Below are 27,127 nucleotides of genomic sequence, written 5' to 3'. Positions count from 1 at the left end.
GTGAAGCCATAGGTAGGAGCGTATCTCCATTTACGTTTCACCGGCCACACGGACCCGGTGCTCAAAGAGAGCAACACTCGCTCGCGGCAGGTTAAGCCAGTTACAGGAGCGTATCGCCATTTACGTTTCGCGGGCCTTACGAACCCAGTGCTCAGAGTGAGTGCCACGCGCTTGTGACGGGTTAAGCCACCAGTAGAAGCTTATCGCCGTTTACGTTTCGCGGGCCCCATGGACCCGGTGGACAGAGAGAGCAGCACGCATTAGCGGCAGGTGAAGCCAGTTGCAGAAGCGTATCACCGTTTACGTTCCGCGGGCCACACGGACCTGGTTGTTAGAGAGAGCAGCACGCACTCGCGGCAAGTGAAGCGAGTTGCCGGAGCGTCTCGCCGTTTACATTCTGCGGGCCGCACAGAGCCAGTGCTCAGAAGTTTGGATCACTGGGCCCGATACAAGGAAAAGTGAGACACGCTCCTGCGAAGTCCCATTATCGAAGATCAAATCCTGGCCGTCCAGCGTGCCCTGGATTGGGCCGGTAGGCTAGACTTGTCGGTTCCGTCATGTGATTAGCCAGGTGCACGTTTTGTCGCGTTTTGCTGGACCAAATAAAGTTCATTCACTCACTCACTCATGACCTCGTGATGGCGCTCAGCGAATAGGGGTGCTAGCGTTCCTCGATGCGCGTGCCCCCTCGGAGGGTGGAACCACTCTTTGAAGGGGTGAGTGCCACCAGCCGATCGGTGGCCGCCATTCGGCTCCCTCTGTCTCGTCGTGGGAGTGAGCCATGTGCGCGGCATTTTCTTGGGCAAAATGCCCGGATGTTGCGAGCCTCGGAGCACAAATCACTCGCGAAATGGCTACAGGATGTTCATATTTGCGAAAGATCTGAAAAGGCGACTCTTGTGGCTTGTAAAAATCAAGCGCGACATGGGGCAACTTATGGACCATTCGTGTTTGTGCACCGTAAGTTATGCCAATTTAGCATTTCGAAAGTTATAAAGTTAAAGCGCTGTCACACGGGCACTTTCAATCGCGATAAAGCTTGATGTGATTGACTATTTTACGTCAGCTACAGAAGGGCGCCAATGACTGTTGAAAATGTTGATTCTGATCGTATCTAATTGCGGTGTCCAGTGCACCGGGTGCAATACACGTTCATTCGCATGCTGCGTACATGCGTATTTAACTCGTAGAATCTGGATAACACCAAATGCGTTGTTCTTAATCTTTTGTTGTACACAAGCTGCAATTGCACAAAGATGTGCGCCTACGTTGTGCGCTTGTTGCTGCCGGCGCCTTCAACTATTTCTTTTAGGGGCAAAGCCTCTTACGCCGTGGGTCGTATGTCGCATGTCGTCGTAGTTGTCGTAGCCAGTTGCATTGCATTGCATGTCAATAAAAAAACAGTGTCATAGCATATCCATGAAGGGAATGATGATGAATGGTGCGAAGCGTCCATCAGTCCGTCCGTGCTTCCGTGCGTCCGTCTTTCCGTCCATCCGATGACCGTCCGATCATGCGTCCGTCTGTTCGTACGTCCCTGGGTTCGTATGTACGTCCATTCATCTGTCCGTGCATCTGTGCCTCCGTCCCTGCACTCGTCCGTGTGTCTGTCCGTCCGTACGTCCGCCCGGCTGCCCATTCTTAGCGCCTACGACATGAAACGCGCTTTAAAGCTTGTATGCGTCAAACAGTTTTTGGACATGCCAGTATGCTCATGTATTAAAAATGATGGCTCACAATACTTGGTTGACATGATTTCCCGAAGGAAAATGGAGTGTTGTGGAGATTCTGTAGAGGGAATTGATTATGGAGAAATTCTTTTCATCGAAGCGTTGACTTCAATAGAAGCGGCATTTTGCACCATAGAGGTGGATTTTTTGTGTAAGTACTCTTGAAGAAAACGATGTGTTGGCAGTGCAGGGATGCAATGAAAGACTCGGTGAACCATGAACACGCATATTTAACTGCACGGAAGGAGTATGTTATGATTGAAGAGAACTTGCGTTATCCGAGCGGTGAGGTTATGAGTTTGCTCTTATCTTGTGAAGAGGACTTTAAAGGAATCACATCCTGGACAGACAACTTGTTCATCCGGAAGTCCCCTCTCAAAGCTGCAACTGAATATTAAATAAAAAGGGTGAAGTGCAATGGGCAGGCATGCGAGCAACACAGGGTTTCTCTGGAAAAAATGTTGATGTCAATTTATGCACAAGTAAAGTTGCGCATTCACCTGTGCTAGCTCGAAACAACGAGAAACAGCAGAAGTGGAAGCAAGGCATGCGCTGCGGTTAACTTGCAGTCAGTTATATCACTTCCTTTTGCAGTATAATAAAGTTATCACCCAAATAAAGCTATGACATTTGAAATTGCCTTATATTAATTGCAATTTCCTTGCTCGTTGTTGTAAAGCCATGTGGTCGCTTCATTTTAACGATACTTTAGCAATTCTGAAGGACTGGTGGTATGATAAAACGTATTTATTAAAGGGTGAACCTGTGCCCACAAAACAAAGTGACTATGGTCGTAGAACGTGTCAGTCGAACACCAAAGATGTCCACCTTCTTCTTCCTTTTCAAGAGAAGTCCCAAAAGCGTGGCGCACAGCAGCCGGGTCCAGCTGGGTGCTCATGCCATCATCGTCATTTCTGCGCAACACTACACGGCACGCATGTATGTCCCTGTGCGCGCGGTGATTGGCGCCTTGTTTTAATGCAGGCAAGATGTCGCGGTCTAATCCGGACGCATCGCAAGATGTCGCGGCCTAATCCGGACAATCCGGACGCATCGCCTAATCCGGACGAATCATTGCCGGACGCATCGTCCCGATGCGTCCGGCAATGAATAGATTCGTGGTAGGCGTCACTGGTCTTCCGGTGATCTTTCATAGTAAAGCTTCATCCGGACTACATGTACAACCTCTGTAGGGTTGCGGCGTTTTGAGCTCCCGTGTATAGCGGTTCTGACTTGGTACGTTACATCGCTTACACGATGGAGTACTTCGTAAGGCCCATAGTAGCGGCTAAGAAGTTTTTCAGAAAGTCCACGGCGACGCACTGGGGTCCATATCCATACTTTGTCGCCTGGTTGATAATGCGCTTCGGTACGACGCTGATTGTACCGGTAGGAGTCGATACGCTGTTGGCGGCGTATTCTGTATCTCGCCATCTGTCGTGCTGCCTCGGCTCTTTGCAAGACGTCGTCTAGGTCGGGTGGATTTCTGCTTTCATCATTCAGTGGTAACAAGGTATCCAGTGCAGTGGTGAGTGTTTGGCCGAATACAAGTTCATGTGGCGTCACCCGCGTTGTTTCTTGAATGCCTGTATTGTATGCGAACGTGATGTAGGGCTATATTTCATCCTACAGTTTATGTTCGGCGTCGACATACATTGAAAGCATATCAGTCAGAGTTCTGTTCAGACACTCCGTTAGGCCATTTGTTTGAGGATGGTATGCCGTAGTTCTTCTCTGGTCTGTATGGGTCATTGGCGTCAGACATTTGATTAGGTCTGCGGTAAAAGCTGTGCCACGATCTGTAATTACGACGCTGGGTGCACCATGTCTGAGGACTATGTTGTTGATGAAGAACTTGGTAAATTCAAGGGCTGTTGCACTGTACAGCGAGTCAGTCTCAGCGTAACGAGTGAGAGAGTCCATGGCTAGGACTATCCACTTCTTGCGTGCAGTCGATGTCGGAAACGGGCCTAGCAGATCCAGACCGACTTCTTAGCATGGGGCATCCGGCAGTTCTATTGGCTGGAGGAGGCCTGCAGGTTTCACGGATGTAGTTTCGCGTCTTTGACACTGACGGAAAGTTTTACCATAGTGCTGAACTGATGCTAACAGTTTTGGCCAGTAGAATTTTAGATGAACTCTGGCGAATGTACGGCTGACACTCATATGTCCAGATGTTGGCTCATCATGACATGCGTGCAGAATCTCATTTGGTAAAGGTGCAGGTACAACGAATAAAAACTTGTCGCCATGTGGCTCGAAGTTCCTCTTGAAAAGGACCCCTTCTCGAAGACGGAGCGAAGGGAGCCCTCTGGTGAAAGTGCGCAGTACTTTAACGCCCCGCGCTCTTTATCCGAACTACAAATAAAAATACAAACTATACAAACTACAATATACAGCTCTGCATGCAGCCGCGCATTACTCGTTGGCAGGCCATCGCAGCTGCAGGCGGCTTGCGGAGAACGCATCGTGATTGCGGACTCCGTAGCAGACGACGCGGTTGTCTCCACTCTTCATGGAGTTTCATACAATAATACCTGGAAAATAATGTGGCGCTGCGATTGCATTTCCTCACAGGAATTATGGGAAGAACAGGCTTCGGATTGAATCGCGCTTGCCAGTGAACTGTCTACGGGTCTTTTTCTGCAGTTTCAGTTTTGTTCTTCGTGTAGACTGGGTAGTGGGGTGGGTGCAAAAGACTGAAGCTGCGCCTGTGTTGTTGAAAGATACTCTAAACGGCTAGGTCTCTCAATTTACTACAACGCTAGTGCTGTATAAGTTGTGTTGGACAGTTTAAAGGAAGCATCGTCTATTCACCGCTGCGCATAGATGTAGCGTCCTATGCCAGTGCAGAATATTACATCGAGTTCACGTTTGTTGTTAGTGCTTCTTGCGAAAACTCGTTGAAATAAACTGCAAGGCGACGCGAAGTAGACGCACCCCCACGCTCTTCTGGCTCACCGTCACAACAAAACGAGAGGTGCGTTGGGGGCAGACCACTTGAACCGACACACCTGGCATCGCAGCTGATGAAAAGTTAAGTGTTTCTCAAATAAGTGTGTGCTGTTATTACCATAAATAGATACTGAGTACTTTCGAGGGAAAAACAAAAATATTTGTTTTGAAATGTTCTAAAGAATGTTTCTTTACATCTTGATGTCAAATCTGGGATGATATGGCAGAGCAATGCATACCCTGATGATTGAATTTGTCAAAGTCTCACTTCTATCGCGTAGTCGCAAAAACCTTTTGCAATAAAGCTTGCGTACAAAAAAATGAAGCAAGTTTCAATTAGACTTAACTTCATGTCACTTTGTTTTACACTGAGCAAACAAGCGTCGAGTCTTAAGAACGTAATCCATCTAGCGCAGATCCGTAGCCTGTACTTCCCATAATTCCCATGGGGGTACAAGCGCCGCTGAAGGAGCCCGCGTAGACACTAGCGCCAGATTCCCCTCTAGGTATTATTTTATGAAACTCTGTGCCACCCTCCAAAGCGGCAAAAGAGGGCGCGCGCATCGAGGAACCCTAAGAAGCGCTGAACTTCTGCAGATGGAGTGAGCGCTGCTTGGAAAGCAGTGGCAGAACTCTCTTACCCAAGGACAGCATAGTGCTGTGGCGTGGGAGTACACCGCGAAAGGCCCTCACTCCTCTTACGCATTCACGCGCCGCTTTGCACATTCCCCGTATTCTAGTCCCTCTACTAGTAACAACCTAAAGTTAATTACATTAGTCTTCATAATTTCCCATTTTCTCAGTTTCTAAGCTTGCGCGTCGTAGTAGCAAACTTTGCCATTTCTAATTTAAGTTTTTATCGTGTGCCGCCGTATACAGCCGAATATTTTGTCTGTTGCGTCAAGCACGAACGTCGCTAGAGCTTCCGCAGTTTCTGTTGGCTTCGCACCTGCCTGTGTGGAGGATCGGTGAATGTGGCGGTAAGAAGACAATATTGACTGAATCTTGAATTTTTCATCACCGTATATTGATTGTTCTTCATTTCAACACTGTTCTACCTCCCTATTTATTTATTTCTCTCTGAAAAATTGAGCATTGCTATTACTTAATGAATTGCCCGCTATTTTTGGACAGCCAGAGAGCTTGTTCCAGAACTAGAGGAGTAGATAATGTATTCCGTTGTCGTGTATTATTATATGCCTTGTTAGTGAACGTAAGGTTAACCTGTATGGTACAAGTGGCATGGCCCAATTTGAGAGAATTTTTAGCTAATACATAGCTTTGTCAGATGTCGCCAATGGGGTGTCCACAGAGATGTTAGGAACAGCATGTACACGATAGGCAGTCAATATCATGCGCGCGTTTTATGCAATTTCCTGCACCTGACGGTCAACTGGCAGTTGGCAGACGACGAAGACGAAGAAACGTGCGAGCACCACGTTAACAGATACCCCCTCCCCCTCAAAAAAAAAAACGGGTCGAAAAGTAATTTTCAATTCTGGATAAATCCATGACATACCAAATTATTCGAGTTTGGCAAAACCAGCTGTCTGGTCGGCTCCTAAAATCAAGTTTTAGCTATTAGTGTCTACTTTGTTGTTGATTCATTTTTCTCACTATCTAAATCTTTGGTTTCTTTCTTTTTTTTAACATACTGTCTTCACTATACAACTCCCCTAACCCCCCCCCCCCCCCCCCCTGTTTTTTCGTTGTAAGCAATAATGCAGTTATCGTCCATATGAGACTATATGTTCTCTTGGCAAATCCCCCAGAGTGGGTATGAGCCATGGATTAGAGGATACAAACAAACAAACCAACAAGCAGCAGCCATGGAGGACGACCACGTAGAACACCGCTGCGGCATGAAACCCGATAAGAAGAGGTTCAGTCGGCCCGTCAGGTCAGTGCGTTTTTTGTTCGTAATAACTGCATGGCATGAAGGGGATCAAAAAACGCCCGGCCTCCGCACAGTCACTGCGAAAGCTAGAAGAGCGGCCTTTCAAAGCCTTTAACAACACTAATCGGGTAACTATACTGCAAGCACACTCTTGATACCTACTAGAGTATAATATTATAATTTTTGCTCCAGTAGGCCAGCATTCGCTATGGTATTCTCGTCATTCTTCTGAGAAGCGTCGTATCCACTGAACATTTACGAGGAATTTCGCGTCAATTGTTCATGCAGTGGCTGACGACGATGAGAAACTATACCTGAAGTGGGTATGCGCCAAACTTATTAGGTGACCAAAAACAAGTGTTTTTAATAAATTGGGACATTGGATGACTCATTCTGTACGCTATTGGCATTGTGCGACGACTGGCGGTTCTTTCGCTCTTTTAAAGCTCTCTGCAAGTCATATTAACGCGATGACTTTGGCGACATCAAGCCTGCCTAAGGCAGTTTTGCCAGCAAGTCCCAAGCACCGGTGTGGTTCAGTGGCGGAATACTGGTCTAGCACCCGGCGCATTCGCATTGGAGCCACAAAGTGTCATTGGTGCTAGCTTTTTTTCTTCCTTTTCTCTCACGCGATATGGTTATGGTCACTGGCGACGGCGGCGGCGGCGGACAACTGCGCGTGACCCGAGTTGTGATCTCATAACATATTTCGCTGTAAAATGCAGAAAGCAAGCGGAGAATCTCACGACCACGTGACGCAGAATATTGCCACTGTTTTTAATTTAATTTTGGTCCAAGAAAGATAGTCGCGATTTGGTCTTGACTCAGAATGTATTTCCTGTAACAGCATATGAAGCGAGCCAATGGTATGATCTAAAAGAGTGTGTTAATCTTGCAATCTTCACTCTAACCACAGAATTGCTCTTCTTTTCCATCTTTTTTTTTTGTGGTTCATCGTAGAAGGCCCTCAGTATAAGGCCACTACAGCGAATATTTTACAATATCGATAAGTAATGGCATTTCTATGGTCCCGAGATGCTCCTGTCGAGTGCTTGATAGTACAAATGACTTGCGATTTTGAGTGAAATAATAAATGAGTCACAGAATACAAGATTAGCGGTTTTTTCATCAAATGCCGTACACAGGGACGTAAACCGTAAATCATGCAAAGTGACGCAACAAGCACGGAGGACGAAAGCTAGAAGAGCAAATGCTCAGCGAAAACATGATCACACTGCACCATTTTTGTCGTGACTCTAGCGGAAAATGACCTGTAGTATTGCTTGTTTAGAGTTCGGAGACTGGTTTATACCAAGTTTTTTCGAGGTTCAGTAAGCAGCGCATCCAGCAAAAGACGGCTCTTACTTCTCCGATACTATTCGCCAATCCTGTCGCCGCACAATTGGGCGCTGCTGTACACCAACCTATGCACTCTTCCTCTATAGGAGTGTTTCAGTTTGCCCATAAACTAGGCGTTAGCGTTCCACTTCAATACACTAGGCTCTAGCTTGAGATGCCTCCAGAGGTGATGCCATCAGATGGCGCAGGATAAGTCGGGCAAGCACATAACGTAAACAAATGTATTCTGCTTCATTACTTATTTACACTTTCAGTAGCCACATGTTTCCTAATGCGCAGAGTTTAAAAATTTTTTACGTCAGGGACACCGGCGAAGCCCTGCCGTTTACGTTTTTGTGCAACAGTGGTTGTGGTGGTCAGCTGCTGACCCGAAGGTCGCGAGTTTGATCCCGCCCGTGGCATTCGCATTTTGGTGAAGGTTAAATACAGAGCCCGAGTACTGTGCGATTTCAATGCACGTTAAAGAACGCCAGATGGTCGAAATTTCCGCAGTTATTTGCCGTGGTTTTAGGCCAGCAAACCTCTGATTTTCGAGCCAAACACATACGATCGTTGCCTGCCTACTCAATACGTTCGGCAGTACCGGCACTTTGAACGTCACGCGCAGTGGGGCCAGTGGAAAGCCAAGCCGAGGAACCAAAAATTTAGATTTTGGGTTTTCTACGGTTTTGCCAAGTCCACTATTTCGGATAAATAACGAAAGTTGAAAAATTTCGATTGGTATGTTCGTATGTTTCTCCTTCTGTACATAAGCCTGCCCAGTCATATCGATTTTGTTTTCTAGTGAATGTTGATTATGTTTTTGTGCATTTCTCTCGCAATAGCCGCTAGAGACTATTTTTTTTTATTAAGTTTGTTTGTGGCTCAATATGAGTACACGTTCGCTAAATCATTATCACTTTAAGACAGCTGTTTTTATATATTTGTGAACTTATAATTTTCTTTATTCCTGTTATCATTCTGGATTATTATGTACCAGTGTGCTCTGTACAACAAATTCTTGTTGGTGTGTTTATGCTTTTGCTGCCAGGGTGACACGACTTAGTCAGGCGTTCATTTAGCCTTTGGTCGTGTCCCCCAAGGCAAAGTGTAATGATTATGCCTTGAATAAATGAAATTAAAATATGAAATTGCCAAAAGAAACCTCAGTGGCATCTATTGACCTAAATAAATTGCCGTAGTCTGTCTTTAGGGTGCTCTAGCACCTATTCAGTGCTATTCTACGCTTTAGCATATAGAGTGGTGCATTCCAGGGTGTGCAAACAACGCAGATGGCGTCTATAACATTGTAGGTATGCAAACCACGCAGATGGCGTCTATAACATTGTAATCAGCTCGTTTGATAACATTTTTGTAGTTTAAATGTCATCTTTAACACAATCTTGGTTGGCATTCTTTCGGCTAAACACTACACGAATACGTTTTTAACGTTTGCGTGTAGGGAACGGCGTTCAAAGGAACGGCGTGCCTGAAACTATAGTTTTTTTTTGGAGGAACGTGGGAACGCCACCGTTTTAATTAGGATCGCGGAACTGTAAAGGTAACTAGTGAAACATCTACGAATGAATGCCAGGGGAAACGGCATTTCTTGGGTAAACATTCCATGGCTTTGAACAGGCGCGCGCACACACAGTACGTCATGCAGAACCGGGTTGATGGGTGACTGCGTCAGGCTCAAATATATATCGCTTCTCTGTTGCTTCACTATGATGCATCTTGGTTTTCGCTTCAAGGCGTCCGCCAAAGGCCCACGGAATGATGATATATGATGTACCATGATCAATTATTGCTCTGATTTCCGCAACCATCAAAGGTGACACCACAACACCCGCTACAGTCGATGTCAATGCGAAGCTGCGATGTGCGCAGAAATAGCAAATAAACTGTTTTCTCTGCATGTTTCGCGACTGTTTCGCGTCTACATTCAAAATAAAGCAAACATCGACGTGCAGCCCCGCATTGTAACAGACCCTATTTAACGACTCATACGTCAGCACGCCTTCTGGGTGTCACAAAAGGAACAAGAGGCCATACGCTTATCAAGTGAGGCCGATGCTAGACGACGACGTAATACCACCCTCGACCAGTCCGTCGTCGTCCCCCATCGTACTGGCAAATGAGAAGGATGGCACCCTTAGATTTTGCGTCGATTGCCATAAACTCAAAAGAGTAAAAAAAAAAGACGTTTATTCTCATGGACGCATGAACGACACACTAGACCGCCTGCAACACTCTTGATATTTCTCCTCCATGGATTAACGCAGCGGCTATTGGAAGATCGGAGTTGATGAACGTGACCGCAAAAAAAGCATGGCTAATTCCTGATGGGCTGTATGAATTCAAAGCGCTACCATTCAGCCTGTGCTCTGCTCCTGCGACGTTCCATAGGATGACGGATACAGTGCTATCAGGTCTTGAGTGAAAAGCGTGTCTGCTTGCTTAGATGAGCTCCTTGTCTTTTTAGAAACGTTTGAGCGGCACAAGCACTGGCTTTGATGTGCCTTTGTGGCGATTTGAACCGCAGGCCTATCGCTGAAAGCAGAAACAATTCATTTTGATTATGACGAACTAATGTTCTTTGGCCACCTTGTTAGCCATGATGGTATTCAGGCGGACCAACACAAGTTTATTCAAGTTTATTCAAGTTTACTCATTATTATTCCATGTACAAAGAATGGGTTACATGATACATACAACATCAGGAGTTCACAAAGTACGGGACTCTCAGTGGGACCTCGAATTAGTGGCGTGCATAAAGACTAACGGCAGCAAAAAGAGCGACCAAATTGAAGTTGCACTCAGAACAGAAAGATCTATACTTATATATATATATATATATATATATATATATATATATATATATATATATATATATATATATATATATATATATATATATATATATATATATATATATATATATATATATATATATATATTTATATATAATAAGTTCACGTGCTACGTGACGCCAAAACATGCGCATAAGAGTGTTTTCACACTCGTCGTTTGGCTTATAGATGGCGATGACTGTCACTCCTACTTCTAAATTCCCATATAAACCCAAAAAAGTGGATGGAGGGACGGCCGCTGTGGTAGCTCAGTGGTTCGAGCATCGAACGCGTTATACGAAGGTCTTAGGTTCGATTCCTGCTCACGGCTGGTTATTTTTTCATCCACTTTTCTTTCTTCTTATTTACATTCCATTGGTTCTAATAACTTCCCCTGTACATTCCTTGGCATTACTGTCTGATAGATCTCATTCATATTGTGCTAAAACACGGAAAAACGAGCCCTTAGGTATTCACTTCTTTCCCTTATTTCATTGAACGAGGGTCTCGTACTGGCAGACTTGGTGTGTTTAGTATGTATAAGAGGGACAATTAATCAGCTGCCCGCTCATAATAAGTTCACGTGCTACGTGACGCCAAACATGCGCATAAGAGTGTTTTCACACTCGCTGTTTGGCTCATAGATGGCACTGACTGTCGCTCCTACTTCTAAATTCACAGATAAACCCAAAAAAGTGGATGGAGGGAGGGCCGCTGTGATAGCTCAGTGGTAAGAGCACCGAACGCGTAATTCGAAGGTCGTAGGTTCGATTCCTGCTCACAGTTGGTAATTTTTTCATCCACTTTTCTTTCTTCTTATTTACATTCCATTGGTTTTAATAACTTCCCCTGTACATTCCTTGGCATTACTGTCTGTTATATCTCATTAATATTGTGTTAAAACACGGAAAAACGAGCCCTTAGGTATACACTTCTTTCCCTTATTTATATATATATATATATATATTGGCGCTAGCTCTGTGCCAGAGAGAAAAGACGACGAAATTCGTGTGTCGCGCTCTCGGCCGCCTGTTTTCTGGGTTGCAGCTGTGTTTATTTATTTATTTATTTATTTATTTATTAGAATACCTTCAGGGCCCGTAGGGCATTACAGAGGGGGTGGGTACAACATATATAACAACATATATGTTGCTTGCCCTGGCGAGTTTCTTGCTGAAACTCGTCCGAAGAACGCGCTTGTTACATTACACACACACACACACACACACACACACACACATATATATATATATATATATATATATATATATATATATATATATATATATATATATATATATATATATATATATATATATATATATATATATATATATATATAATATATATATACCAAAAATAATAGTGATGCTGGGTCCGGGAAATATTATTCGTATAAGAAAGAAGACGCACGTACGAAGTTATTTTAATAAATAACTTATTAATAACTATAATAATTATTATTAATAAATAACTTATTAAATATAAAATAACTTCGTACCTGCGTCTTCTTTCCTATACGAATATTATGTTTATATATATATATATATATATATATATATATATATATATATATATATATATATATATATATATATATATATATATATATATATATATATATATATATATATTGATGAAAATGAATTTAATATGGATGAACAAAAGCTTCCTTTAACAATATGTTTTCATGTTGTGTTTAAAAGATTTAGCATGAAGAGGCATGCAATTCCAATGATGAATACCTTAGAAGCGAACTGTTACTCTGCCATAGTTCGATCTTATTTTAAAAAAATAAAGTTTCTTGCTCTGAAAACCTGGTATTATTGTTATCGACAAGGACATAGTGAGGAATACTATCTAATAATATTTCATGATAAATAAGATGATATGTGATGAGGGATAATCTTTGATAAAACAACTCCTGAACTGGTAGACTGCGTAGGTGTTAATAGATGGGTATAGAATGGAAACGGAATGAGATATATGGCATTAGTTTTATCGCCTTGTTTTGAAGGCGCTGAAGCGGTTAGAGATTAATGGCGTTATGATGATAGGCAGTATGATAAATGGCTGTTAATATAACCATGATAAAGTGAGAAAAATGGGAGGTTCAAAAAATGAACGTGCTTTAATGATATTGCGGATACTAAAAGAAACCTTTTTGGTGAGCGAGTTGGCACGAATATTATATTTAAAGTCTTTATCCAGAGTAGTACCAAGAAAATTATTATCAGATGCCAGTATATCAAGAATATTCAATGAGAGAAGGATGGAAGAAGTAATGACCATTTGGAAGCCATGAAAAAGCACAAAAGTTGTTTTGTGCTTGGCTGTTTTTAATTTCCCACCACCTACGAACAAACGAGATGTGCGTCGATTTTTGGGCCTTTTTGCATGCTACATCCGTTTTGTGCAAAATGTTGCTAAAGTAGCCCCACCTCCCCTTCGTCCAGCAAAATAAGACGTTGCCTTCGTGTGGGGCCCTGAGCAAATACACACTTTTCCCGTGCTTCAACAGCGCCTCTAAACTGAGCCCGTACTTGAACAGTGCGATAAACATGCCGACAATCAGATACACACAAACGCCAATAACATTGGCCGAAATAGTGCATTCTTAGTCCAGTGGCAAGATGACATCGAATGTCCAATTTCTTATGCTAGCTGGATAGTGACTGAAAAGGCGTGCCTAGCTCTTGTCTGAGCGATAGGTAAATTCAGACTGTACCTGTATGGCCGCCAGTTCAGAGTTGTTACCGATCATCTTGCCATCTGCTGGTTGGCGAATCTTAGAAACCCCTCCGGACGTCTGGCCAGGTAGAGCTTATAACTTCAAGGATTCAACTTTACAATTTTGCAAGTCTAGCCCCGCCGCGGTGGTCTAGTGGCTAAGGTACTCGGCTGCTGACCCGCAGGGCGCGGGTTCGAATCCCGGCTGCGGCGGCTGCATTTCCGATGGCGGCGGAAATGTTGTAGGCCCGTGTGCTCAGATTTGGGTGCACGTTAAAGAACCCCAGGTGGTATAAATTTCCGGAGCCCTCCACTACGGCGTCTCTCATAATCATATAGTGGTTTTGGGACGTTAAACCCCACATATCAATCAATCAGTTTTGCAAGTCTAGCCGGAGGCAGACTAACGTGGACTGCCTTTAGAGCTCCCCTTACAAAGGCGTTAAGTGTTAGGTGATCGTTTTCACTGCGATATCAGTGCATCTGAGTTGGCTGAACATCTCATAATCAGAAAAGCGATTTCGAGCTTCGAAAATTCATGAACTATCTTGAAGACCACAGTTTGCATCCGCCACCAGCATTTTCACGATCGCAATTATCGTTGTTTGTTCGCAGCGATATCCTTAGTATAAAGAACGTGTGACCACGTGCAATTGAACACCTGATCATCATCCCATCAGTGTTACGAGTGGATGTCTTGTCTGTCTGTCACGATAAGTCTTCGTCCGGCCCTTTGTGATTCACGCGTACTTTGGCCCGGATTTGCCAACACTACTACAGGCCAAAGGTCAGTCGGGACGTGAACCATTACTTAAAACGTGTCGCGAATGCCAGCGCTGCAAGGCACCACCTCAGTGCACACCCGCTTTTCCGAAGCCCGTTGCCCTTCCAGCACAACCGTTTCAACAAATTGGCATGGACATGCTCGGACCTTTCACCAAGTCTCATGATTGAATACGCTACATTTTAGTTGCTGATTACACGACGCGATATTAAGCAACGAAGGCACTACAACGTGACAGCGCCAGTAATATTGCCCACTTTCTCAATCAGAACCCCATCCTGGGTTGTGCAGTACCAGCAGTTGTCCTAACTGATCGTGGAACAGGTCTTACCGCCCGGATGATACAAGGCGTCATGCAGCTTAGCGGAACCGTTTATCGAAAAACTACTGCATACCATTCACAAAGGAATAGCTTTACAGAGAAACTCAAGAAGACGGCCGTCAACAAGCTATTCTTTCACGTTTACCAAGACCACAAAAACTGGGGCTGAGATTCTTCCCTACACACGTTCGCTTATAACACCGCCGTGCAAGAAACTACTCCGTTCACACCTTGCGGGTTGCTTCGCTGCAAAGAGATAACTACAGCGCTGGATGTCATGCTCTTATATGGAAGGCATCGTATCAGTGTTGTTATGAACTTGCTACGTGCCGGGCAGTGCTCTCTCGCCCACCTTTCTGGTGTTCCTCCAAGAGAAAGTGACGCGGCCGTCACGGAAACCAGAAGTGTCCATCAGACACGCCGGACGCGTCTCTCGAAGACGCTGCGCGCGCCCAACACTGGGCGGTGCTCTCCTCCTCGAGCGTCTCGGCGCCTATAAAAGGCCGTCGCATCGAGTGTCGGGGGTTCCCTCGTCCACGTTTTGTACATACGTTGTAAATATACACGCTTTTTTTCCTTCTGGCGGCATTTTGCCTTGCCACTGTCTGGATCCTTCCTGCCCAATCCGTTGGCCCTTGCGACACGCTACCCAAGAACCCTGTGGGGCCCTATTTTCTTCGTAACAACTGGTAGCAGCGGTGCGATGGCAGTGGGCCTTGCAACTTGAACATGCTGAAACCTGGACAACGCAACAGAACCTATTACTGCATTGACGTGAGTGTCAGACTTTTTTTCCTTCAAGATTTGCCGAGCTTTTAAAGGTAGATTTGAAGCTTGAAACTGGTAGGTTATCTGTATCAAAATTTAGCGTTTTTTGCGTAATTTTCCTTAGTGATATTGATGGAGAATAGATAAGGAGAAGAGTTTGATGTCTGAGCTTGTGGTTATGTACCTAAATTCGCTACGCAAGCCTGATGTGTTTTGCTTTGTGTGGAATTGAGGGAGGACGTGGAGAACGCCGCACGGAAGCCGCACATCATTCAGGCAATACTTGCCTTATGATTATATGATTGAGAGCTTCACCATTCTTGGTAAATTATTAAGGAGCTCCATGCAAAAGAGGAAAAGCGCTCAGCTGAAGCTAAAAAGCGTGAGGCAAATAATAAAAAAGGGCGTGCTGAGGAAAAAGGAAAGCATGCTGATGAATTAAAAGGACCATTGCTTTTTTCCGAATTAAAGCGGCTTGAGCTCCAGACTGTGCTAAGGAGGCATGTGAATGTTCAATGTACAAAAGCGAAGCCACTAGTGGTGATGCGAGTGCTAGGTTTACAGAACGCGCGCGTGAGTTAGATTGTAATGACAGCATTCCTGGGCAGTATGAGGTAAGATACACCACTAGCCTGGCTGGAATCAGAAGGATTTAATTTCTCAGCGCACGGCAGATGCGGTATTTCCAGCTCAGCAGGAAAAGAGTGCAGACGCACTCGTCAAAGCACCGAGTACAAAGTCGGAGGTAGAGTTTCTCCGGAAGGGCTCTATTGAAATAACACACTAATGCCTCTCGGTTAGCGTGGGTGAATGTCAGGCAGAAACTTTTGAGCTTGTAGCTGCCGATCCGGGTATGTCACTCGTTACTACAATGAACTCCATAAGCATGGCCGAAGACTGAAGACACGGACAATGATACAGAGGTAGAGAGAGAGGAATCGAATTCTCGATTTGAGGCAGAGAAAGGCGTTTGGATGCAGGCCAATGTCGTTCAGATGCTCCTGCCTTCATGCGTTTGGAAACAAGTTTTTTCGAATAGAGCCCCGTCAATGCTGCGCCGTGGAGGGCGATTACGTTATGCATCCAAGGGATTTGAGAAACGCGTGCCAACGAACTATGTTACAAAGTGTCTTTGTGTATCGGTTCGAGCCAGGTGGTAAAGAAGTCCCTCCGTCTGGTATGGGACGCGATTTCTTGAGTGGGCGCGAATTCTTCTTCCTCTCGCTTGCCAACTTTACTCATTCTTGTACAATGAGCCTGGCAGGTCTTAGGGGGTAGTGTATGGCCCTTGTGGGTTTCACTGTGATGGTGCATTTGCAGAGGGGGAGCCCGGAGGTCAGAGCTGAGTCCGCGACGTCTAGCCGGGTCCGACGTTATGCGCCATCAGCTGTTCCCGGCATTTGCAAGAGCGGACACTTCGGCCTCCTAAACAGTGACCCTCCAGGCAGTAGCTGCAGATCCTTGTCCATTAGTTCATCGTCAGCCCAGCAGAGATGCTGTCATGGACTCGCTATGCACTGGGCAGTGCTCTCTCAACACCCTTGCTGGTGTTTCTCTAAGAGCCACTGACGCGTATTTCACGGACACCGGAGCCGTCCGTCAAAGACGCTGGACGCGTCCCTCAGAGACGCTATGCGCGCCCAACAACGGGCGGTGCCCTCCTCCTCGAGGGTCTCGGTGCCTATAAATTCCGAGGGCATCAAGTGTCGGAAGCTTCCTCGTTTACGTTATGTACATATGTTGTAAATATTGCTGCGTGCCAGTGCATGGACACGAAGAATAAAAGCATATAGACTGGCGCGAGCAAATCTCTGTGGCTGGCGCTGCTCGCTAAACCGGCTGAAAATACATCTGTGACTACCCCTCTGAGTCGGTCTACTTCACGTAACATATTTGGTGAAGTTGTGCGATCCCCGTCCTCGCCACGGAATTTCGAAGCGGACGCTCCTTCGCGGCTTTCAACGTGACCACTCGAGACTCGGCTACATCCTCCCCGGTTGCCCACCATTCTTCCCGGCCTGTCAACCCAGCTCCTACGACAACTTTCGTGACGCTTCCCGCCCTCAAAGACCCTGACGTGTTTTCGAGGATTCTGACATTGGCTACGCCTCTACGAACGCGTCAGCACCACTTACAGGTGGGACCCCACACATATCCTTGCGAACGTCATCTTTTATCTCGATGTAATCCCTCGTGTTTTGTTTACCAACCACGAGCATGACATTAGAAGCTTGTACAGCTTCAAGGAAAAGATCCGTGAGCTTTTTAGCAACCACTTTGGTCGTCGTGAAGGTGTGAACAATGAGTTGTCGATTTGCGCATAATCATCCACGGAGTCCCACATCAGTTACATTCAGGCCGTCTTCTCACTATGCCGCCAAGCTGACAAAAACATGTCGGAGCTTGACAAAGTTGCGCATATTCTATAGGGTATCGCCGAAGATGTTTTCAACCTGTTGGTATTCAACAATGTGTCATCTGTTGATGCAATTATTCAAGAATGCCACCAGTTCCAACAAGGTGAAAGCAGGCGCATCTCCCTTCAGTTCCAGCGCCTTCCGAACACCGCTGCGACATCCTTGTGTCTCGACACATATCATCCACCAGACACCTGTGACAACTTGACGCGACTCGTCAGGCGAGAGCTTGAAGCGGCTGCTCCAGCTAAGGTGGGACCAACGTGCCCAGACCCCTATCCTCATATTATGTAGCCTCTCATTCAAGCAGTCATCCAGCAGGAAATCACCAGCTTGGGAATTCACTCTATTTCACCACCTTCCCGCCCCGACTTCCAGCCCCCATACACGCCTGCACGTCCCTTCCCGACCAGCTCTCCCTCAACGTTCCGTAATCCATGCGCATGGCGAACACACGATGACAAGCCGATCTGCTTCTCATGTCACTAAATCGGGCACATTTCTAGCCGTTGCAGAAGTCGCTGGGTTCCTCCTGCACAAGCCCTTCCACGTCCCTGCACATCCCTTCACGTCCCTTCGATGCGCGTTCTGCCTATCGCCATGAGGCCAGCCGTGACCATTTTGCCCAGTAACCTGCTATTAAAGACAGCTACTCCCGCTCTCTATTCTCCCAACGTCGCCAGTCTCGTTCTCCACAGCCCCGCCGACAGTCTTTCGCCACCTTCCCACGAGGTTTTTCGACGGAAAACCAAGTGTTGCAGCTTCCGAAGGTGGCGCTGCATCACTCGGACTGACGGATGTACCTGCAAGGATTAGAGGCCAAATTATAGGGAAGTGGACTGGACTTCACCTCTCTTTCGTGAAACAAGGAACACTCATTGAACAGGCACTACCAGCATTGATGTACGCAGATGATGTAGTGCTAATGGCCGACAACAAGGAAGATTTGCAGAGATTGGTGGACATCTGCGGTAATGAGGCAGATAGGTTAGATTTCAGATTCAGTAAGAAAAAATCAGCAGTCATGATTTTTATGACAATGAAGGTAGTGATCTTAGAATACAGGAGGTCACGCTAGAGATAACAGATAAATACAAATATCTGGGCGTATGGATAAGCAATGGGGCCGACTACCTCAGGGAACACGAAACATACGTGACGACTAAAGGTAACAGGAATGCAGCGGTAATGAAAAACAGCTAGGCACTGTGGAATTACAATAAATATGATGTTGTGAGAGGAATATGGAAAGGGGTAATGGTTCTAGGTCTGACGTTCGGCAATGAGGTCTTGTGCATGAGATCAGAAGTTTAAGCAAGATTAGAAATTAAGCAACGTGGAATAAGTAGGCTTCTTTTAGGAGCTCACGGGAATATACCAAAGCAGGGAGTACAAGGTTATATGGGATGGACATCATTTGAGGGCAGGGAAGCTAGCAGCAAGATAAAATTTGAGAAGCGATTGAGAAAAACGGGGCAGGAGCGTTCGGCTAGGAAGGTATTCAGCTACTTGTACATGAAGAATTTTGATACAAAATGAAGGAAGCGAACCAGAAAATTGACTGGTAAATACTTAGAAAACAGCAGGAGCCAAACCAAAAAAAAAAATTATCGGTTAAGAAGAAGGTGAAAGAAGCTGAGACCAATATGTGGAGAATCGGTATGATTAAGAAGTCCGCAATAGAGATCTATCGAACTTTTAAGCAGGAAATTGCCAAGGAAAGGATCTATGATAATACTCGGGGTAGTTCTCGACTGTTTGAGGCCAGGACGGGAGTATTGCGAACCAAGGTATATCGGGCCAAATACGAAGGGGTAGATACAGTATACAGTGCGTGTGGAGAGGAAGAATAAACTGCTGAACACTTGAAAATGGTTTGTAAACGGCTTCACCCGATAGTTCAGGATGATGGCGAAGAGATTTTTAAAGCACTGGGGTTTAGGGACAGGGAAGCCAAAATAGACTTTAAGCGAGTATAATTAACTAGAAGGAAATTATCTGTTTGGTGGCTAAAGTCAAGGCACGAGTGAAAATTAAACCTTTCACTGCAAAGTACGAATCCTCCACTTCACTATTTAAAGGAATATATATATATATATATATATATATATATATATATATATATATATATATATATATATATATATATATATATATATATATATATATAATCTAGTTTTCGGTTCATTAAGTATTACGGCTTGGTGGCGCTTGCCACCGCCCGATCTAAAGGGCACAGCCATGTCCATCCATTCATTCATCCATCTATCCATTCATTCATCCATCCATCCATCCATCGACAGAATACCCTCTCTTGACGATACGGACAAAACGTAACCTTATAGACGTACAAGTAGATAGCGTACATGTCACTGATCTTGCCGACACTGGCACTCAACTTTCCGTGATGACGAGTTATTTTCGCCGCAAGCTGAAGAAGGATCTCACACCTACGACCACTCAGTTCGTCCGTGTTGCGGATGGCGGAAAAGCATCTATCGTTGGAATGTGCTCCGCTCATGTAAGCATTGCGGATCGACACACAGTTGTTTTCTTCACCATCTTTTATAAATGCCCCCACGACATAATCTTAGGCCTCGACTTCCTGTCCGCGCATTCTGCCCTGATAGACTGATCGACCAGTACGCTCCGTCTACACTTGCCCGCATCAGAATCTCTTGCACAATGGCCGAGTCGCCTCTGGACAACGGGACATGCGCGCCTCCCTCCACAGACACTGACGTACATAGAGCTCGTCTCAATACCACCACTTCCCGACGGTGACTATGTTTTCACCCCCATCATCGATGTCCTAATAAATCGTGGCATTACATTGCCGCACTCCATTCTGTCCGTCGCAGAAATTCCCACGTGTCTTCCAGTTGTCAACTTTAGCTCTACGCCTCAAGTGCTTTCACAAGGGATCTCTTTGGCGTTGCTCTGCACCTTAGAAGACAATGCGGTAGATGTTTTTACGATGGCCGCTTCTTCTGACCCCAACACTCAAAATCAATCTGACACTTGCTTCTACAGCGATATTACGTCGATGATCGCTTCCAACTTAACGCCGCAGCAGACTGACGAGCTCCGCCTGGTTCTGCTGTCCTACATCGACGTTTTTGAACTCAGTGGCCGTCCATTGGGGAAAGCTACTGGTATGACCCACCGCATAAACACTGGTAATGAGCATCCTATTCATAGGCGTTCATGTCGGGTGTTGGTGGCCGAGCATCACATTATCCAAAGTGAGGTCGACAAAAGGCTCGCCAAGGACATCATTGAGCCATCCTTAACCCTTGGGCTTCTCTAGTAGTGCTAGTCCTCCAGAAAGACGGTGCATGTGGTTTCTCCGTTGATTATCGGCACCTCAACAAAATTACCAAAAAAAGACGTGTACCCTGTACCACGAATTGATGATGCTCTTGATTGCCTCTATGGGTCCCAGTATTTTTCCTCTATAGATTTCGTTCCGTCTACTGGCAGATAGAGGTAGATGAAGTAGACAGTTAAAAGACTGCATTCATCACGTCCTATGGCCTATATCTGTTCAAGTTCATGCCCTTCGGCCTTTGTAACGCCCCAGCCACCTTCGAACGAATGATTGACTCCTTATGTTTCCTTCCCATAGCAGCTTTGTAAAAGGCAGCAGCATTTCGCAGCTTTGAACGGCGAAAAATGAGGAAACGCTCCAAGGGCGAGCTAAGGAAAGAGGCGGATAAGCTCGAGGTACTGCGACTAGGACGCGCGATCAACAATTCTATAATTTTTGAATCAACCATTTCAAATAACCTTGCACGCCACCTTATAGACCATGCGCATTGCGAAATTACAATGTCGAGTAAAGGAAGAATTTTTTTGTTTCACGTTCCACCCTGAATGGAATCGCCAGCCTAAATAAATTTAGGTGTGCTAGGAGACTATCGACATTAGACTTCTGGTCACGCAACACACGTACATTTTATAATTTCGCCCATCCAAACGCATTTCTGTCAAGCATATTTTCTTTTAAAAAATTATACCAGGATTCTGTATTACTTAGCCCACATATTCACAAAAAAGTCATACTAAGAGAACAACAAATATTGTCAAATGTTTGCCGTCTAAATGTGTATTCCTCTTTTAGGAAAAAAAGCAAATTAAGGAATGTGCGCAATACATGGATTTCCGAACGCCTATAAAGTTATTATTTGAATGGTCATTCATCGCAGTCCTACATATTGCATATTATGCTTGACGGCGCTCTATTGGATGCATGCGTTTGTGCACTGAAATTGCTCGCTGTGCAGGCACCCCCTCTCTGAGGGCGAGTCGACGGCTGACAACGGTGAACGTAAGGCGTCTCTGCCAAACCCGGAGATGGTAGCCGGCCAAGATCCCCGCGTGGCTGGCACCATCATGAACATCATCCAAGATATGTCAAAGATCGAGGTCAGGAATCTCCATCGAATGTCTCCCGCATGTCGTAATTATTTGCTGCATCTAAAGTCAATAGAAAGTTGACAGGACCACGCCTATTTCGACATTCCATAAGTCGATAAGTGCCTTCAAAATGCCGTGGCTTGAAACTATGTTCATCCCGTCAAAGCTTCACCAATCCGTTCGTTCTGCCGAAGTTAGTTGGACGAGCTCAGCGACAGCATTTTAGTTAGACAAAAAAAAACAGACCGAAACCTTTTCTCTCAGCGCCCGCGCCACGAAATATTTACACTAAAACGAGACAGCACGAGACCCATTCGAACGCACCACATCTGCCGCCGAACACAAGTATTAAGATAATGATAAAGGCTGAAACGAGTCACCTATATAGAACAAAAACAATTACAAAATACTGGTGACTCAGTACTTGATAAGACAACCTGTTGTAAACAGCAGTTTTGTTTCATTAAAATTGAGCAGTCTCTAAAGAAGTATAGTCTTCAGTTATGACAATAGTATTTTGAACTTAAAGTTGGCCCTTGGATGGAACAGCAATAGCGCAGCCCCATCGTGTTGTAAGACAGATGTCCACTACCAGCGCTCAAATTTTTCGCGCTTTGTGAGAGTTTCTTGAACTTTGGAGCTTCTTGTGCAGGGCCTCATCCATCGAGGGGTGCCACGTCGGCGGAATGAACTTGCTCAGGTCACGATGCGTGCTGGCGCCGCTCGGGGGGAGGGAGGGGTGCGATGTTTTTTTTTTTTTTTTTGTCTGTGAGCGCTGCAGGGCAGAATATTCAGATGAACTAAAAAAGAATGATCAAAATTTGGGTAATAACGGAAATTATTAGCCTTCAATCCTCAGCAGACAACGAGAAAAAAGTCTTCTTTAGAGTATCGCTTTGTCACTCTGCCACTAACTTTTAAAAAGCCGGTTCCAATCACCGCGAGCGTCGCTTTGGGGTGGCTCGATTCACCCAAGAAAAATTGGCCCCGTATTTCATGTTACACTGCAAATGTCGTCGAAAGACGATACTCTTGCATCTGGAGAGAGCGAACAAAACGTTCATTTGATGTCCTGTACAAGAAAATTTGGGAATTGTTTGCTAGAGGCGTAACTTTAGTGCCTCGAGCATGCAGCGGAGGCGAACGACTACATCAAGTCACGCCCCACGTGAGACAAGAGCGCCATCTGGCAGTTACCTAGGAAAACGAAGCGCGCGCGCCCTACGCGCCCGTCTCGGTGGTCATAAGGTGCACAACGCGAGGCGACACGTAGGTGCCACCGCCGTGTCGTCTTAGCAAAGCTTTGGAAATACTTGCCTTTTCGTGCAAGCGTTGCCTACTCACCGAACGTGATAAACGCTACGGTCCTTATAATTACTTATGTGTGCCTTTTCTAGTTAGAGACACATACAGTTTATTGAAGTGTTTTTATGGTGTCTCAGATATGCACAATAATTGCTTTTTAATTGACAATCGCACAAGTATGAACGCTAAATCTTAAGCAATTTTAGTGGGTGCTGCGGATGGGGTCGGCCGTTTGGAGTACCGTTTCGCCACTTTGATGCCGTTTAAGGTACCATTGAGGGCAGACAAACAGGCATATTTACTGAGAGGCAGACCAAAATTTTGCGTCCAAGGTCCCCAAGAAAGACTATCAGCTTTAAAAAATTCTGAGTGTGACATCCGTTTCCCGCACGCCACCGTCGATGCGATTGGCTCACTCACATCACGTGACTTCGCAACGCCACATCCCTTCCAAGCGCTGTCGGTGAACGCACGTTGAACGCGCAGCGCTGCCATGATTTTCGCATAAGCACCATTTCTAGAAGTATTTCTGCGGTTTTTTATCCTGACATGCATATGCGAGGAAGTATAGCTTAGCAGAAACTGAACGTGACCTGAGAATCTCGTTTATTTTCGCAATCCGTGCGGAGAAGATGCCGAAGAACTGCTTTCTACATGACTGCAGAGAATTGATCTCAGAGAATTCGCTCTCCCCGCCACGGTGGTTCAGTGGCTAAGGTACTCGGCTACTGAACCGCAGGTCGCGCGATCGAATCCCGGCTGCGGCGATTGCATTTTCGATGGAGGCGAAAACGCCGTGAGCCTGTGTGCTCAAATTTCGGTGCACATTAAAGAACGCCAGGTGGTCGAAATTTCCGGAGCCCTCCACTGCAGTGTCCCTCATAATGAAATGGTGGTTATGGGACGTTAAACCGCACATATCAATAAAACCAGAGAATTTTATCCCTCCTAGAACACTGGTTTCTGAAGTAATCTACGAGAAGTTCGCTGGAAATAAACTCGTGTGACAGAATATTTGGACTCGCTCGCTGGATGTCGTGCCAATCGGTTGTGCCACTGTGATCTCCGAGGAGAGCACAGCTGTGGCCGACTGGCTCACCCTACGCCATTTCCTGCCGCCGACAAGAGCTCTCGCTGAGTGGTTCCCCGTCCTAGGGCTCCTGCGACCGTGTCCATCTTTAGTATCTTCTCCTAGCTTCTTGGTGTCGCTGTCCCTGCGCCGTGCTTTCTACGTCCCCCTCTCTATCTCTATACCTTTAATCCTATGTTTTTAATCCCTCCTTACCCCCACCCCTCGTGAGCTTCCGCTGAGGTGTCGCACACTGATGCAGACAGTTACGGGGCTCACGTTTCTTTTCTTTTTGAGAATCACATAAGAAAAGAAAAAGTATTTCACCTTATGCGACTTCTCTACTCAGTGATTCAAACAACGCACTACAACCTCTTCAATTTGCTCGGCTGATTATATCTCAATATTTTGTACAGACTGCGCATGCATTAGGAGTAAACAGGTCACGCATCACAGAAATATCTAAAAGTAAGTAAAATAACTCTTTATGGGCAGACCTTGAAGGCCATTGTGGCGTGATAATTTGCTGTGTCACAAAACACGAGCGTGAGTGATAGATTCAGCATGAAACTTGTTCATACAAAACGCTATCAGGAGATGTTATTAGGCGAATTTATTGCAAAAACTAGGATGCTAACACGCTGTATTCCACCGAGTGTACCTTTACAATTCAGTTGATGTTCACAATGAAAACAGGTGTCTTTTACATTTCCAGTGAGTTACACTCGTGGTTGGGCCAGTTCAAACAGCTTCATGTACATATATATATAAGTAGAACGTGCATTTCGCGCTTCTTTCCTTTTCGTCCTAATCAACCTTGTATAGACTTCCATTGTACTTCAAGTGCTCAGATAAACAGGAAAGACTGTTTCCCATTAGCAATTATTGCCGAGCCCATTGGTTAGCGACATTACCAGTACCTAATTGAGATAGTGTGATTGTTTACCATACGCTTAGAAAAATATTTCGGCTTCGCTATTTCTGAGCAAAAATGTAAAAAGTACTGTGTGGACAAAACCTTAATATGCGCGCATGACGCAAAGAAAGTAGAAACTGAACCGAACTTTCAACTGCTTACGCGCTTCCAACTTGAACAAAAAAAAGCATATATGCCGCGGAGCACAGCAAAATCTCAAGAACACGTCTCTTCTCGTGTCATTTAGGTGTTCTGCGTTCATTTCTAACCGCCTACTTTTTTTACGAATTGGTTAGGAAACAACAACACATTTATTCCATAATGCTATGGAATAATGCTATGGAAACCATAATGCTATGGTTCATGTGTCGCTGTTTCATGAACAGTGACTGCACATTCAGCAGACTGCAATGTTAGCTCAAACGCGCAATATTAACTCAATGTTTAGAAATAAATGGTTTCTTGCGTGAAGTGCCTGTACCGAGCGAACACCTTCGTGCTAAGCTAACGCACCCGTGGAACGAAACGAAATTCATGAAGTAATGATGGCCGTGAAGAGAGTTTGGGAGTAGACGGAGATACTAGCCACAAATTAGATTCACAATTACGTGGCTTGCGGCGCAGTTCATTCGTAATGATCGATAACTCAAACTCGCTTCTATAGCAACCTATTGAAGAAATAAACCCACATAGTACAGTTCAGGCGAGCGTAACACGATATCGGACGGAAAGATTAGTCTCCTCTCCACGCACAATAGCAACGGGCCGGAGAGCCTAAAAAAAAATTAGCTGTCACCGGTTAATGTTGCCCGCGTGCAGCCTACCTTTTTGGTACTATTATTCACGGGACCATAGCAGTATACCATGGAAATAATAAACGTGAAGCAGTTTATGGTTGAGCTTAATCCGGTGCGATATTCTTACTGTGCATACGCAACAGCTGGGCCAAACAATGCCAGAACGCGCTCACGCACTAGCACTAAGACTCTCTGGCATCTCCCTCTTATACTCCTTCAGCAGTATTCTGTTCATGGCGTCGGAAAACGAGATTCTGCAACCGCACGATGAACAAATATGCTCCCGCGTGTCGTTGCGATGAATCTGCGTGGCGTGCTTCAACAAGAGTTTGGGACGAATAACATCAGCAGAAACTACACTGGACTCGTGGTGTGCTCCACTTGCAAGGGCGTGTTAACATCGCGCAAGGTATACCCGTGAAGAAACGAACTTAAAGCCGATCCATTCGCTACTTCACATGTTACTCCTGGTTCCCTTTAGTATAGGAGATGGTGTTTTTCTTTTGTTCAGTGACTCTGTTATAGCGCCTATGCTACCACAGGCAAAAGAGTTTAGCACACTCGGTCCTTGCGCCGCTTCCACTGCCATTGGGCGAGCGCCGTCACGTGAGGCAAAATGACGTCAGAGGTTTAATATTTTCGTGGCGAAGCCAACTTTACAGACGCGACGGCGCGGCTGTTGCACCAACTTGTTTCCGTCAGTTCCATCGCCAATGCTTTTTCGTACTTTGAAGCAGCTGCCAATGATGGTTCGGGACAAATTTAACTTTTTCAGTAATCGCCAGCGAGACTGAACACACAACAGTCTTCTGACCACCGATTAGAATG

At 45.4% G+C, this 27,127-nt stretch overlaps 1 long non-coding RNA gene across 1 annotated transcript; it reads left to right on the top strand.

Moving 5' to 3' along the window:
* The first annotated feature begins 5,421 nt into the window (after window positions 1-5,421).
* On the top strand, window positions 5,422-22,165 carry LOC142776790 (uncharacterized). The gene is made up of 3 exons (XR_012887807.1): window positions 5,422-5,665; window positions 6,413-6,585; window positions 22,080-22,165. It is a non-coding gene; the product is annotated as an uncharacterized LOC142776790 (long non-coding RNA).
* Window positions 22,166-27,127: the final 4,962 nt, after the last annotated feature.

This window comes from Rhipicephalus microplus, chromosome X, assembly GCF_043290135.1.
Source record: "Rhipicephalus microplus isolate Deutch F79 chromosome X, USDA_Rmic, whole genome shotgun sequence".
NCBI lineage: Eukaryota > Metazoa > Arthropoda > Arachnida > Ixodida > Ixodidae > Rhipicephalus > Rhipicephalus microplus.
This window is presented reverse-complemented; position numbering and strand designations above follow the sequence as displayed.